The sequence below is a fragment of the Oncorhynchus kisutch genome, linkage group LG12 (assembly GCF_002021735.2).
Source record: "Oncorhynchus kisutch isolate 150728-3 linkage group LG12, Okis_V2, whole genome shotgun sequence".
In the NCBI taxonomy this organism is placed as follows: domain Eukaryota; kingdom Metazoa; phylum Chordata; class Actinopteri; order Salmoniformes; family Salmonidae; genus Oncorhynchus; species Oncorhynchus kisutch.
The window spans coordinates 39002934-39015708 of NC_034185.2; the positions used below are offsets into that span (position 1 = coordinate 39002934).

At 42.9% G+C, this 12775-nt stretch overlaps 1 long non-coding RNA gene across 1 annotated transcript; it reads left to right on the forward strand.

The window, feature by feature from the left end:
- The first annotated feature begins 388 nt into the window (after positions 1–388).
- On the forward strand, positions 389–12639 carry LOC116376528 (uncharacterized). Its single transcript, XR_004211946.1, has 2 exons — positions 389–2113; positions 7939–12639. It is a non-coding gene; the product is annotated as an uncharacterized LOC116376528 (long non-coding RNA).
- Positions 12640–12775: the final 136 nt, after the last annotated feature.

Here is a 12775-nt window from a genome sequence, read left to right on the forward strand (position 1 = left end):
ATAGGCAGTTTGGAACACGGTAGTGAGTGTTGCAACCGAGGACAGACTTTTCACGTGCTATGCGCTTTAGCACTTGCCAGTCCCATTCTGTGAGCTTGTGTGGCCTACCACTTCGCGCCTGAGCCGTTGTTGCTCCTAGACATTTCCACTTCACAGTAACAGCACTTACAGTTGACCGGGCCAGCTCTAGCAGGGTAGAAATGTGACAAACTGACTTGTTGGAAAGGTGGTATCCTATGACGGTGCTACTTTGAAAGTCACTGAGCTCTTCAGTAAGGCCATTCTACACTGCCAGTGTTTCCTATGGAGATTGCATGGCTGTGTGCTCGATTTTATACACTTCTCAGGAACGGGTGTGGCTGAAATAACCAAATCGACTCATTTCAAGGCGTGTCCACATACTTTTATAGTTATAGTGTATTTCTCTTTCTGGCTGCTTATTGTCTCTTTGTTTGTGTCTCTTCAGTTCTGTCTCCCTTTTGTAGATATTACACTTCTACCTCCATGTGTCTGTTTTTTGAAATCCAAAAACAATCTTTTGGTATTTGTTTCATTAGTCCATTGTTGATATAGTCCCAACATGTTTTGCATGTCAGCAAACAAGTTTTCAAGATATAGAACTTTCAAAATACAAAAATACAGCCGGTATGATGCAAAATGCTGACATGTAGAACATTCTGGGACTCTATCAACAATGGACAAAACATATATATGTTTTAAGTTAATAAGAAAATGGACTGATGAAACAAATTACCAGTAGTTTTGGGGTGGAATTGTTCCTCTAACACCTACATCAAAAATGGCTTCAAAACAAGATGTCTTTCTTGACGTCACAGCTGCCTAAGATATCATTTGATGCACTGGCTTCCTCCTGAAGCAGTCATGGTCCCTCCCCCATTAGTCAACCAAAATCATCACACTACTGAGCAATAGATGTTTCAGAGTCCACCTCAGCGAGGCAAAGAGTACATGGAAGAGAAATACCAACAGTCTCCCAACAGTCTCACCTTCCGAAAATTCATATACTTCTGACGACATATGCCTGGCAATGCAAGCTCCAAACTTCGACACCCTGGAGCAAACCCTAAATGAGGATACAGCAAAACTGGAACAATACTGCAACAAATGGCGACTTCAACCTAGCCGAGCAAAAACTGTATTCAGTATATTCCACCTCCATAACGCAAAGGCCAAAAGAGCTCAACACCCAGATGAACAACCACAAGCTAGAGCGCCAACCCACCTCCATATACCTTGGGGTGACCCTGCACAGGTCACTTACCTTCTGGGAGTACCTGAGGACAACAGCAGCTAAGGTCAAAACCAGGAACAACCTGATCTCCAAACAAGCTGGCTCAACATGGGGCGTTGCTACCACCACCATTCATACCTCTGCACTCTCATTCTCAGCAGCAGAGTAATATGCACCTGTCTGGTCAAGGTCGTCTCTCTCTCTCTCTCGCACGCACGCACACACACACACACACACACACACACACACACACACACACACACACGTGTACACACACACACACACACACACGACATACAGCTAAACACCACCATGCACATCATCACTGGCATACTGCAATCCACCCCACTTTCCTGGCTCCCTGTTCTGGCATACATATCCAGCCAATGCCTTGCCAACCTCCAACGATGGGGCATTAAAGCAAGCCCCCTACAGTATGTGCCTGTGAGGTGAAGCAAACCATGCACCACATTCTTGAAGACTGTCTAATCTACAAACTCAGCGGAGGCCTACTCACTATCAACCCAGCAGGACCGGAAGCAATCACTTGGCTAAAGGACTTTGCATTCGCTAAATAAAAAAAGGAAGTATTTAAAAACAGACACATGTAGCGATAGTCAATGTAACTTCTAACTCCCCTTCTGTCCGTTTTTTCAATCTTCTACCTCACTTCTGTCGGTGTTTGTAACGTGCATCTCTTTGTGTTTCTGCTCCAGATAATAAGTATGCCCCAGCGGTCACTCTGAATGGGCACATCTTTATTCTGGGAGGAGCCTATGCCCGGGCCATCACCATCTATGACCCAGACAAAGGAAACATCAAAGCCGGACCCAATATGAACCACTCACGACAGTTCTGCAGGTAAGAACCCATACAAACCAATATGAACCACTCACGACAGTTCTGCAGTTAAGAACCCATACGAACCTATATGAACCACTCACGACAGTTCTGCAGGTAAGAACCCATACAAACCAATATGAACCACTCACGACAGTTCTGCGGGTAAGAACCCATACGCACCGATATGAACAACTCACGACAGTTCTGCGGGTAAGAACCCATACGCACCATTATGAACCACTCATGACAGTTCTGCAGGTAAGAACCTATACGCACCAATATGAACCACTTCCAGAAGTTCTGCAGGTAAGAACCCATACGCACCAATATGAACCACTTCCAGAAGTTCTGCAGGTAAGAACCCATACGAACCAATATGAACCACTCATGACAGTTCTGCAGGTAAGAACCTATACGCACCAATATGAACCACTTCCAGAAGTTCTGCAGGTAACAACCCATACTAACCAATATGAACCACTCACGACAGTCCTGCGGGTAAGAAGCCATATGATCCAATATGAACCACTCACGACAGTCCTGCGGGTAAGAAGCCATATGATCCAATATGAACCACTCACAACAGTTCTGCAGGTAAGAACCAATATGAACCACTCACAACAGTTCTGCAGGTAAGAACCAATATGAACCACTCACGACAGTTCTGCAGGTAAAGGGTTAGCATGAACCACTGTAGGGGGCAGTATGAACCACCACCATAAATGTTTGTAAGTTAGGGGTCAGTACAGGAATGCAAACTTCCTACAGGAATCCTGCTAGAATTGTTTTATTCAGTCTCCAAAAAACATTTTGTCAAAAAGTCATTAAGCAGGAATATGAGTCAAGTCTGAAGTCATATGCTGTAGATTCCAAGTCAAGTCACAGGTCTGTATAGTCCAAACTTTGGGGCCCAGTGCATAGAAATCACCCTAGACAGATACTCAGAAATACATTTGGGAAGACAGCGATCCAGAGGTTATTATTGCTAAACTATTCCCACATACACCAGCAGCTGTTCCACTACATTTAGCTTTTACCTAGGTCTGACTGAATAAGACTGGTGCTGGGTGATCACACACACACACACACACACACACACACTCGGCTCTATGCGCCAGCAGTCATTATAAACTAAACTGGACACTTCGTTTTTACTTTTCCGTGTCCTTGGCTGAATTCTCCTTGTTTATCTTTAACAGCCAAATTGGGTGTTCCTTCTGGGTCAGCTGTGCTTTTTTTTCTGACTGGATTTACTCTTTATGTAATAATCTCATGGTGTGTGTCTCTCAGTGATGTTTGTTTTTGTGGGCTGTGAGTTTGTGTATCAATCAGCTGTGTGTGTACCGTATGTAAATATAGATTGCTCCAGCCCCCAGTGGGATTACAAAACTGTAATCAGTTTATAGCTAAAGTGTTAATCCCCCCCCCCCCCCCCACACACACACACACACACACACACACACTCACTCCTCCTGTTTCTGTTCCCCACATCAGATGAGCACATTTGTAAAGATATTTTTCATAACTTTTCTCTCCCTCCACAAAGGCACATTTTAATTATGATCTCTCTCGGAAAGCGATGTGGTCATGTCGAGAGAATGTGACAAAGTAATATCCCCTCACAGCAACAAGTTCAGTGATCAGACTATCTCGCTCTGCTTCTCTCTGCTTCCTCTCTCTCTCTCTCATGTTTAATTATTTTTTACACCATGAACAGGCTGGTTACAGCGGTGATGTTTATTTTTTATATATATATATATATATACATACACACACTACCGTTCAAAAGTTTGGGGTCACTTATACATTTCCTTGTTTTTGAAAGAAAAGCACATTTTTTCCATTAAAATAACATAAAATTGATCAGAAATACATTGTTAATGTTGTAAATGATTATTGTAGCTGGAAACTGCAGATTTTTTAAATGGAATATCTACAGCTGAAGTTGGAAGTTTACATACACCTTAGCCAAACACATTTAAACTCAGTTTTTCACAATTCCTGACATTTAATCCAAGTACAAATAGGTTAGTTAGGATCACCACTTTATTTTAAGAATGTGAAATGTCAGAATAGTAGTTGAGAGAATGATTTATTTCAGCTTTTATTTCTTTCATCACATTCCCAGTGGGTCAGATACTCAATTAGTATTTGGTAACATTACCTTTAAATTGTTTAACTTGGGTCAAACGTGTCAGGTAGCCTTCCACAAGCTTCCCACAATAAGTTGGGTGAATTTTGGCCCATTCCTCCTGACAGAGCTGGTGTAACTGAGTCAGGTTTGTAGGCCTCCTTGCATGCGCTTTTTCAGTTCTTCCCACAAATGTTCTATGGGACTGAGGTCAGGGCTTTGTGATGGCCACTCCAATGCCTTGACTTTGTTGTCCTTATGCCATTTTGCCACAACTTTGGAAGTATGCTTGGGGTCATTGTCCATTTGGAAGAGCCATTTGCGACCAAGCTTTAACTGATGTCTTGAGATGTTGCTTCAATATATCCACGTACTTTTCCCTCCCTCATGATGCCATCTATTTTGTGAAGTGCACCAGTCCCTCCTGCAGCAAAGCACCCCCACAACATGATGCTGCCACCCCCGTGCTTTACGGTTGGGATGGTGTTCTTCGGCTTGCAAGCCTCCCCGCTTTTTCCTCCAAACGGTCCAAGATGGTCATTATGGCCAAACAGTTCTATTTTTGTTTCATCAGACCAGAGGACATTTCTCCGAAAAGTATGATTTTTGTCCCTATGTGCAGTTGCAAACCGTTGTCTGGCTTTTTTATGGCGGTTTTGGAGCAGTGGCTTCTTCCTTGCTGAGCGGCCTTTCAGGTTATGTCGATATAGGACTCGTTTTACTGTGGATATAGATACTTTTGTCCCTGTTTCCTCCAGCATCTTCACAAGGTCCTTTGCTGTTGTTCTGGGATTGATTTGCACTTTTCGCAACAAAGTACGTTAATCTCTAGGAGACAGAACGCGTCTCCTTCCTGAGCGGTTTGACGGCTGTGTGGTCCCATGGTGTTTATACTTGCGTACTATTGTTTTTACAGATGAACATGGTACCTTCAGGCATTTGGAAATTGCGCCCAAGGATGAACCAGACTTGTGGAGGTGTAAAATTTTTGGTCTGAGGTCTTGGCTGATTTATTTTGATTTTCCCATGATGTCAAGCAAAGAGGCACTGAGTTTGAAGGTAGGCCTTGAAATACATCCACAGTTACTGCTCCAATTGACTCAAATGATGTCAATTAGCCTATCAGAAGCTTCTAAAGCCATGACATCATTTTCTGGAATTTTCTAAGCTGTTTAAAGGCACAGTCAACTTGGTGTATGTAAACTTCTGACCCACTGGAATTCTGATACAGAGATTATTTCACTTATAATTCAGTCTGTTAACAATTGTTGGAAAAATGACTTGCGTCATGCACAAAGTAGATGTCCAAACCGACTTGCCAAAACGATAGTTTGTTAACAAGAAATATGTGGAGTGGTTGAAAAACAAGTTTTAATGACTCCAACCTAAGTGTATGTAAACTTCTGACTTCAACTGTACATAGGCATACAGAGGACCATTATCAGCATCCATCACTCCTGTGTTTCAATGGCACCTTGTGTTAGCTAATCCAAGTTTATCATTTTAAAAGGCTAATTGATCATTAGAAAACCCTTTTGCAATTATGTTAGCACAGATGAAAACTGTTGATTTGATTAAAGAAGCAATACAACTGACCTTCTTTAGACTAGTTGAGTATCTGGAGCATCAGCATTTGTAGATTTGATTACAGTCTCAAAATGGCCAGAAACAAAGAGTTTCTTCTGAAACTCGTAAGGCTTTTCCATAAGAGAAATTGCCAAGAATCTGAAGATCTCGTACAACGCTGTGTACTACTCCTTTCACAGAACAGCGCAAACTGCCTCTAACCAGAATATTAAGTGGAGTGGGAGGCCCCGGTACACACCTGAGCAAGAGGACGAGAACATGAGTGTCTAGTTTGGGAAACAGACGCTTCACAAGTCCTCAACTGGAAGCTTCATTAAATAGTACCCACAAAACACCAGTCTCAATGTTAACAGTGAAGAGGCAATTATGGTCACAGTTATGAAAACAAAGGACACTAAAGAGGCCTTTCTACTGACTCTGTAAAACACAAAAAAAAAAGATGCCCAGGTTCCCTGCTCATCTGCGTGAATGTGCCTTAGGCATGCTGCAAGTAGGCATGAGGACTGCAGATGTGGCCAGGGCAATACATTGCAATGTCCGCAGTGGGACGCCTAAGACAGCACTACAAGGAGACAGGACGGACAGCTGATCATCCTCGCAGTGGCAGACCACGTGTAACAACACCTGCACAGGATCCGTACATCTGAACATCACACCGGCGGGACAGGTACAGGATGGCAACAACAACTGCCCGAGTTACACCAGGAATGCACAATCCCTCCATCAGTGCTCAGACTGTCTGCAATAGGCTGAGAGAGGCTGGACTGAAGGGCTTGTAGGCCTGTTGTAAGGCAGGTCCTCACCAGACGACACCGGCAACAACGTCGCATATGGGCACAAACCCACCGTCGCTGGACCAGACAGGACTGGCAAAAAGTGCTCTTCACTGACGAGTCGCGGTTTTGTCTCACCAGGGGTGATGGTCGGATTCGCTTTTAACGTTGAATCAATGAACGTTACACCGAGGCCTGTACTCTGGAGCAGGGTCGATTTGGAGATGGAGGGTCCGTCATGGTCTTGGGTGGTGTGTCACAGCATCATCGGACTGAGCTTGTCAACCTCAACGCTGTGCGTTACAGGGAAGACATCCTCCTCCCTCATGTGGTACCATTCTTGCAGGCTCATCCTGACTTGATCCTCCAGCATGACAATGCCACCAGCCATACTGCTCGTTCTGTGCATGATTTCCCGCAAGACAGGAATGTCAGTGTTCAGCCATGGCCAGCGAAGAGCCCGGATCTCAATCGCATTGAGCACGTCTGGGACCTGTTGGACCCCAGAAATGTCCTGGAACTTGCAGGTGCCTTGGTGGAAGAGTGGGGTAACATCTCACAGCAAGAACTGGCAAATCTGGTGCAGTCCATGAGGAGGAGATTCACTACAGTACTTAATGCAGCTGGTGGCCACACCCGATACTGATTGTTACTTTTGATTTCGACCCATTATTCAATTTTTGTTAGTCAGTTGTTGAATTTTCTTATGTTCATTCAAATAGTTATACATGTTAAGTTTGTTGAAAATAAATGCAGTCAACAGTGAGAGGAAAATCACTATCTACAATGTAGAAAATTGTAAAAAAATATATTTAAAAAATAAAACTTGAATGAGTAGGTGTGTCCAAACTTTTGACTGGTACTATATATACACTGTAACATACAGTCAGGTCCATAATTGACACCCTTGATAAATAAAGACTGTGTAAAATAAATAATGGGGTTAAACCTAGTCAGTTGTACAACTGAATGTATTAAACTGAAATGTGTCTTCCGCATTTAACCCAACCCCTCTGAATCAGAGCGGTGCGGGCGGCTGCCATAATCAACATCCAGGGCGCCCAGTGGGTTAACTGCCACGATCAGAAGCAGAACGACAGATTTTTACCTTATCAGCTTTTTAACTTACCTTTCGGTTACTGGCCCAATGCTCTAACCACTAGGCTACCTCAGTAATACAAATACTGAGCTATATTGTATTCTCCAAAAGATGGACGTATTGGAATGGGAGCGTTGAAATCCCCAAGCCGACGTGCCCTTGAGCAAGGCACTTAATCTTAATCCCGTAAGGCACTGGATAAGAGTGTCTGATAAATGACTAAATGTACGTTTTTCAATGTTTCTCTCTGCAGTGCGGTGATCCTGGATGGTAAGATCTACGCAACGGGGGGCATTGTGAGCAGCGAGGGTCCTGCCCTGGGCAACATGGAGATCTTTGACCCCCACACCAACAACTGGACGCTCCTCCAGTCGCTGCCCTGCCCTCTCTTCAGACACGGCTGTGTCGTCATCAAGAAGTACATCCAGAGTGGCTGAGATCGGTTCAGTGATGAATGAGTTTCCTGAAAGCTTTGTAGCCAATGTGGCTTTATTTTCTCTGGACAACCCAGACCCATGCCTCTTGTAGAAGAGCAAAGTACTTCAGGTTCATTTGGCGAATTTTGTTCACTTTTCCCCCATGACTGTCAAACATTTACAATTATTGTTAGTCTCCCTCTGCTGTGGTGCTGGGTTATCGAGACAAACTAAGTGTCATGTTAGATATGAAGCTATCGGGAAAACTCCCCCCTGACTGGTTTGGTCTGGTTAGGACAGGACACTCTGTGTGCAGCTTTTGGGGGTCGATCGGTCAGCACCGCTGGACTATCCAACTAAAACCCCCTCGGGACTTGATGCCAGTGTTGTTGTCTTTACCCCCCCACCCCACCCCACCCCTTCAGTCCCCCATCAACCCCCTGTGCAGAATGTAGGCATCTTACTGTATCTTGAACCACTTGGCCATGTCAGGTACTGGTGCCTAAGCTACTGTATGTATCATATAGTGTAGCTTATCCCCCCCCATATAATATAGACACAGGGCCACTCGAGACAAAAGCTCCTTGGTTTGTTGTTCCCAACTTCTTGCTAACTCCTCTTCCGTTTCATACAAATAGTTAATTTAGTTCCATCGCCTCAATTGAAAGGCCCTTACCTGTTATGTGTTTGTGACTCAAGTATGTTAAAAACCATCCCAGTCTTTGTTCTGTGACTCCTCTAGTGGTTTCTGTTAGTGAGGAACTTCTTTCCAAATCAGAGGGCTCCCTTGGTTTATGAGGACATTCAGTAGTGGCATTTGAAGAACAGGAGAACTGGGCAGATGTCTCAGTGCTTAAAGGGACAGTGGAGAGATAAGGAAGTCCACAGGGTTTTAGAAACATATTCATGAAACAAAAATCTGTGACGAGAGAGCCACAGCTGATGAGTGAGGAGCCTTGTTTTTTGTACAGATGTTGTTTCCCCCTCGGTTTAAAAGGACACGTTGGATACTTAGTCTCTTTTTGGGCCAGAAACATCACTGTTGGCAGATGACTTACCTGGGAATGGCAGAGAGGGAATCCCTGTATCATGACATCCCAGAGAGTCTGAGAAAGACACTACAATGGGGCATTTCTCCTCCACACAGCCAAAGCACAATAACCACCAGTGGCTCCAAGGATCAAAATGTTTCACTAGATTTATGTTTATCCTCCATCTTTGTTTTTGTTCCATCCTTTTGTTTTATATTTGTATATCATTGTTGGGTGGGTGGGTGGGGTATGGATGAGGGTTTTGGGGACATTCTGTAAATACGGGAAGGAAAAATGTATATTTTAAAACCTGAAGGTGATTCTGTATAAATGTTTTTAGAAAAAAAACTTGATAGGTTGGACTGAAAATGGTGGGGCCATACTTGCGACTATTAGAAAACGTTTAATGGCTCTATTCAATCCGCGTCGCGGAAGTTCAGCTTTACAAGCGGACACTGCATTCACGTTTCATGTCGGCTCAGTCGGAAATGACCTTCACATTTCTGTCACGGAAGCTGTTACGCTTCAGCTTTACAGATTGAATCGAGCCTTGTGTTTTAGTTCCATTTTATTTGGCTGATGCTTACACTTGTTGACATAGTTGCACGTAATCTAAGGTTACATGTTAGCTGTTACCATTTCATAACCTGACAAATGTAGCCCTATGCGAACCTCACCAGGTGGCTGTGATTATTAAAAAGAAAATTGGTATGATTTGATTTGATGTTTTCAAAACAATACAACGACATCTTACAAACATCAGCTCCATCACACTTGTCCAGACCTACTAGCACACACCCATCACCAGGTGGCCATGATTATGTCTGGTTCTAATTCCAATTAATATTGTTGACCACAGGTTGGTGGCACCTTAATTGGTGAGGATAGGCTCGTGTTAATGGCTGGAGTGGAATGGTATCAAATACATGCGTTTGATGCCATTTCATTAGCTCCTTTCTAGCCATTATGAGCTGTCCTCCCCTCAGCAGCCTCCACTGTCGTTAACGTAGTTGGGCTTGATGGAACACTTTTCCACGAGTGTCCTTTTACAGCTGTCATTAGCACCATCTGCTAATCAAATTGACTAAAACACGTAAAAAAATGTTACTTGATGTTTAGCTCAGTGTTGTGAGCCTGACTCTTGGTGATTTTTGCCGTTTGCATTGCAGTTGAGATGTCGTTTTTTTCCTTTGAACTGTAGAATTACATTTAACATGTTTTGAAGAGAAGTTGAAGTGCAGCCAAAACCTTGTAAATTAAGTTCACGTATACATTTCAAATCAAAGTTTATTTGTCACGTGCGCCGAATACAACAGGTGTAGACCTTAGTGAAATGCTTACTTACAGGCTCTAACCAATAGTGCAAAAATTGTATTAGGTGAACAATCGGTAAGTAAAGAAATAAAACAGTAAAAAGACAGGCTATATACAGTAGTGAGGCTATACACAGACACTGGTTAGTCAAGCTGATTTGAGGTAGTATGTAGATATGGTTAAAGTGACTATGCATATGATGAACAGAGAGTAGCAGTGGTGTAAAAGAGGGGTTGGTGGGTGGCGGGACACAATGCAGATAGCCTGGTTAGCCATTTGATTACCTGTTCAGTCTTTAAGGCTTGGGAGTAAAATCCTGTTGAGAAGCCTTTTTGTCCTAGACCTGTCGTGTCTTTGTCTATGCCGGATTAAGTGACATGACATTCTATAAAATCCTTTCTCTGTCATTAATATTACCTGATTGAGCTAATCATGTAAATGTAATTAACTAGAAAGCCGGGGCACCACGAAAGTGTTTATAGAGCTGTTATCTTCCGAATAAACTCTGAAAGACCTAGTAATATTTTACATCAATAGCAGTCAATATTAATCGTCACCTTATTTCAGTCTCACCTGAAAATTGTGTTTATAACCATGTCTCTTCACAGGGGCAGGCCACTGATTTGAGCAGAGCTCTAACCTTAGGAAACCCAAATCTCTCATTTGGAAGCTACAATTACATTTAATCTTTTCACATTCAAACATTTAAATTGCACAACACTTATGTGAACCTGATTACACATTCATTAAGTACTCATGCATATTTCCAACTGGTTCTATTACCGAAATATGGTTCCTTTCCCCCCCACCGTTTGTTCCCAGACTGTTTAACAAAGGCGCTATATATATATATATATATGAGTGAGAGAGCGAGAATTTATTGGGGGGGGGGGTCATAAACCTTACCCACAGGCCAAGTCATGGCACTGCGGTAGTAGAGAGAACAGTCTATGACTGGGGTCTTTGACAATTTTTAGGGCCTTCCTCTGACACCGCCTGGTGTAGAGGTCCTGGATGGCTGGCAGCTTCTTGTTGAAGTCTCTCTTGCAGACCAACACACATAGGCTACTGGCATCGATACATAAATCATTTGATTCCATAGACGTGTAAGCCTACATGTACAGTGTTATATATGAATTTTTAGACTCGAGGACCAACAGTGGAGCGCTTTTTTCTCATAAAAACCTTGCCCCGGGGGATTTGAACCAGCCGCTATAATATCTTAGTCTCTGTGCTTACTCCACCAATTAGTGGTCAATTATAGACATTCTTTACAATGTACAAATATACACTTACATGTTGCATAATCCTCCATCTTTATTGTTGTGAAAGGACGTACGAGTTCGCAGCCTAGTCAAGGATGCGATCATGCAATATTGACACTATACACTTGAGACAGACCGAGTGAAGGGAAACAAAAGTAAACCTTGATTGTGGCGGTTAAAATATATCCCTCTGGTGGCCAGGCTTACCTATTTTACAAAATGCCATTGGTCTGTGGAGAAAAAGTTTGAGCTTTGATAGTGATGATTTCCTGTATCAGCCTACCACTTGGTGAGATTAGCAAGCATAGGACTAACGTGTGCCAGGTTGTGATGGGTACTGCTATCCAGGTACCTGGGAATACCTAAACCATAACCAAAGAGTTTTATAACTAACCCAAGATATACCAGCCTGTCATTTCCAGTGGGAGCAAATGAATCAGTGGGCAGCCAAGTTCTAGCATTTATTTGCATTAGGGAATGCCTACTCTGACGTGCACATGTGCAATAATAATTCTCACTCCTAAAGACTTTTTTTAAACTAGCAAATTCTACAAAACGCTGTCAACCAGATGCTTCACATTGATTTATCCTGTGAAATGTGCCATAACCATTTTAAATTTCAATGGGCGGGGGCGTAGGGACTTCCCGAATAGCAAGAACCATTATCTGATAGAATGCTACTTTAAAACTTGTTCTGATGTTTGCAAGTTTGGCCAAGGTTTGTCTGTAAATCTGTCCCCAAATGGAGAAGTTAACCATTGTTATTATTGAAATATAATACATATACCATGATAACTGTTGTAATTTTTGTTTGAGTGAAACAAGCCATTATGCCAGAAGATGTCTTGATACGGTCTTATAAATAAAGCCTTGTAGAGTGAGTGGTTCTTTGAACCGGGCAATATCACTCTTGGCAATCAAACTCTGAGGCGTATAGCTAACCTCTTCACAACCTAAAGTAAAATGATTCAGTTTCAAAGCCAAACTGAGTATGTTCAGTCCTTTGACAGGCAGGTACACTGTTCAGTCAAGGTCATCCAGTATTGAGGGAATGAAATAACTTG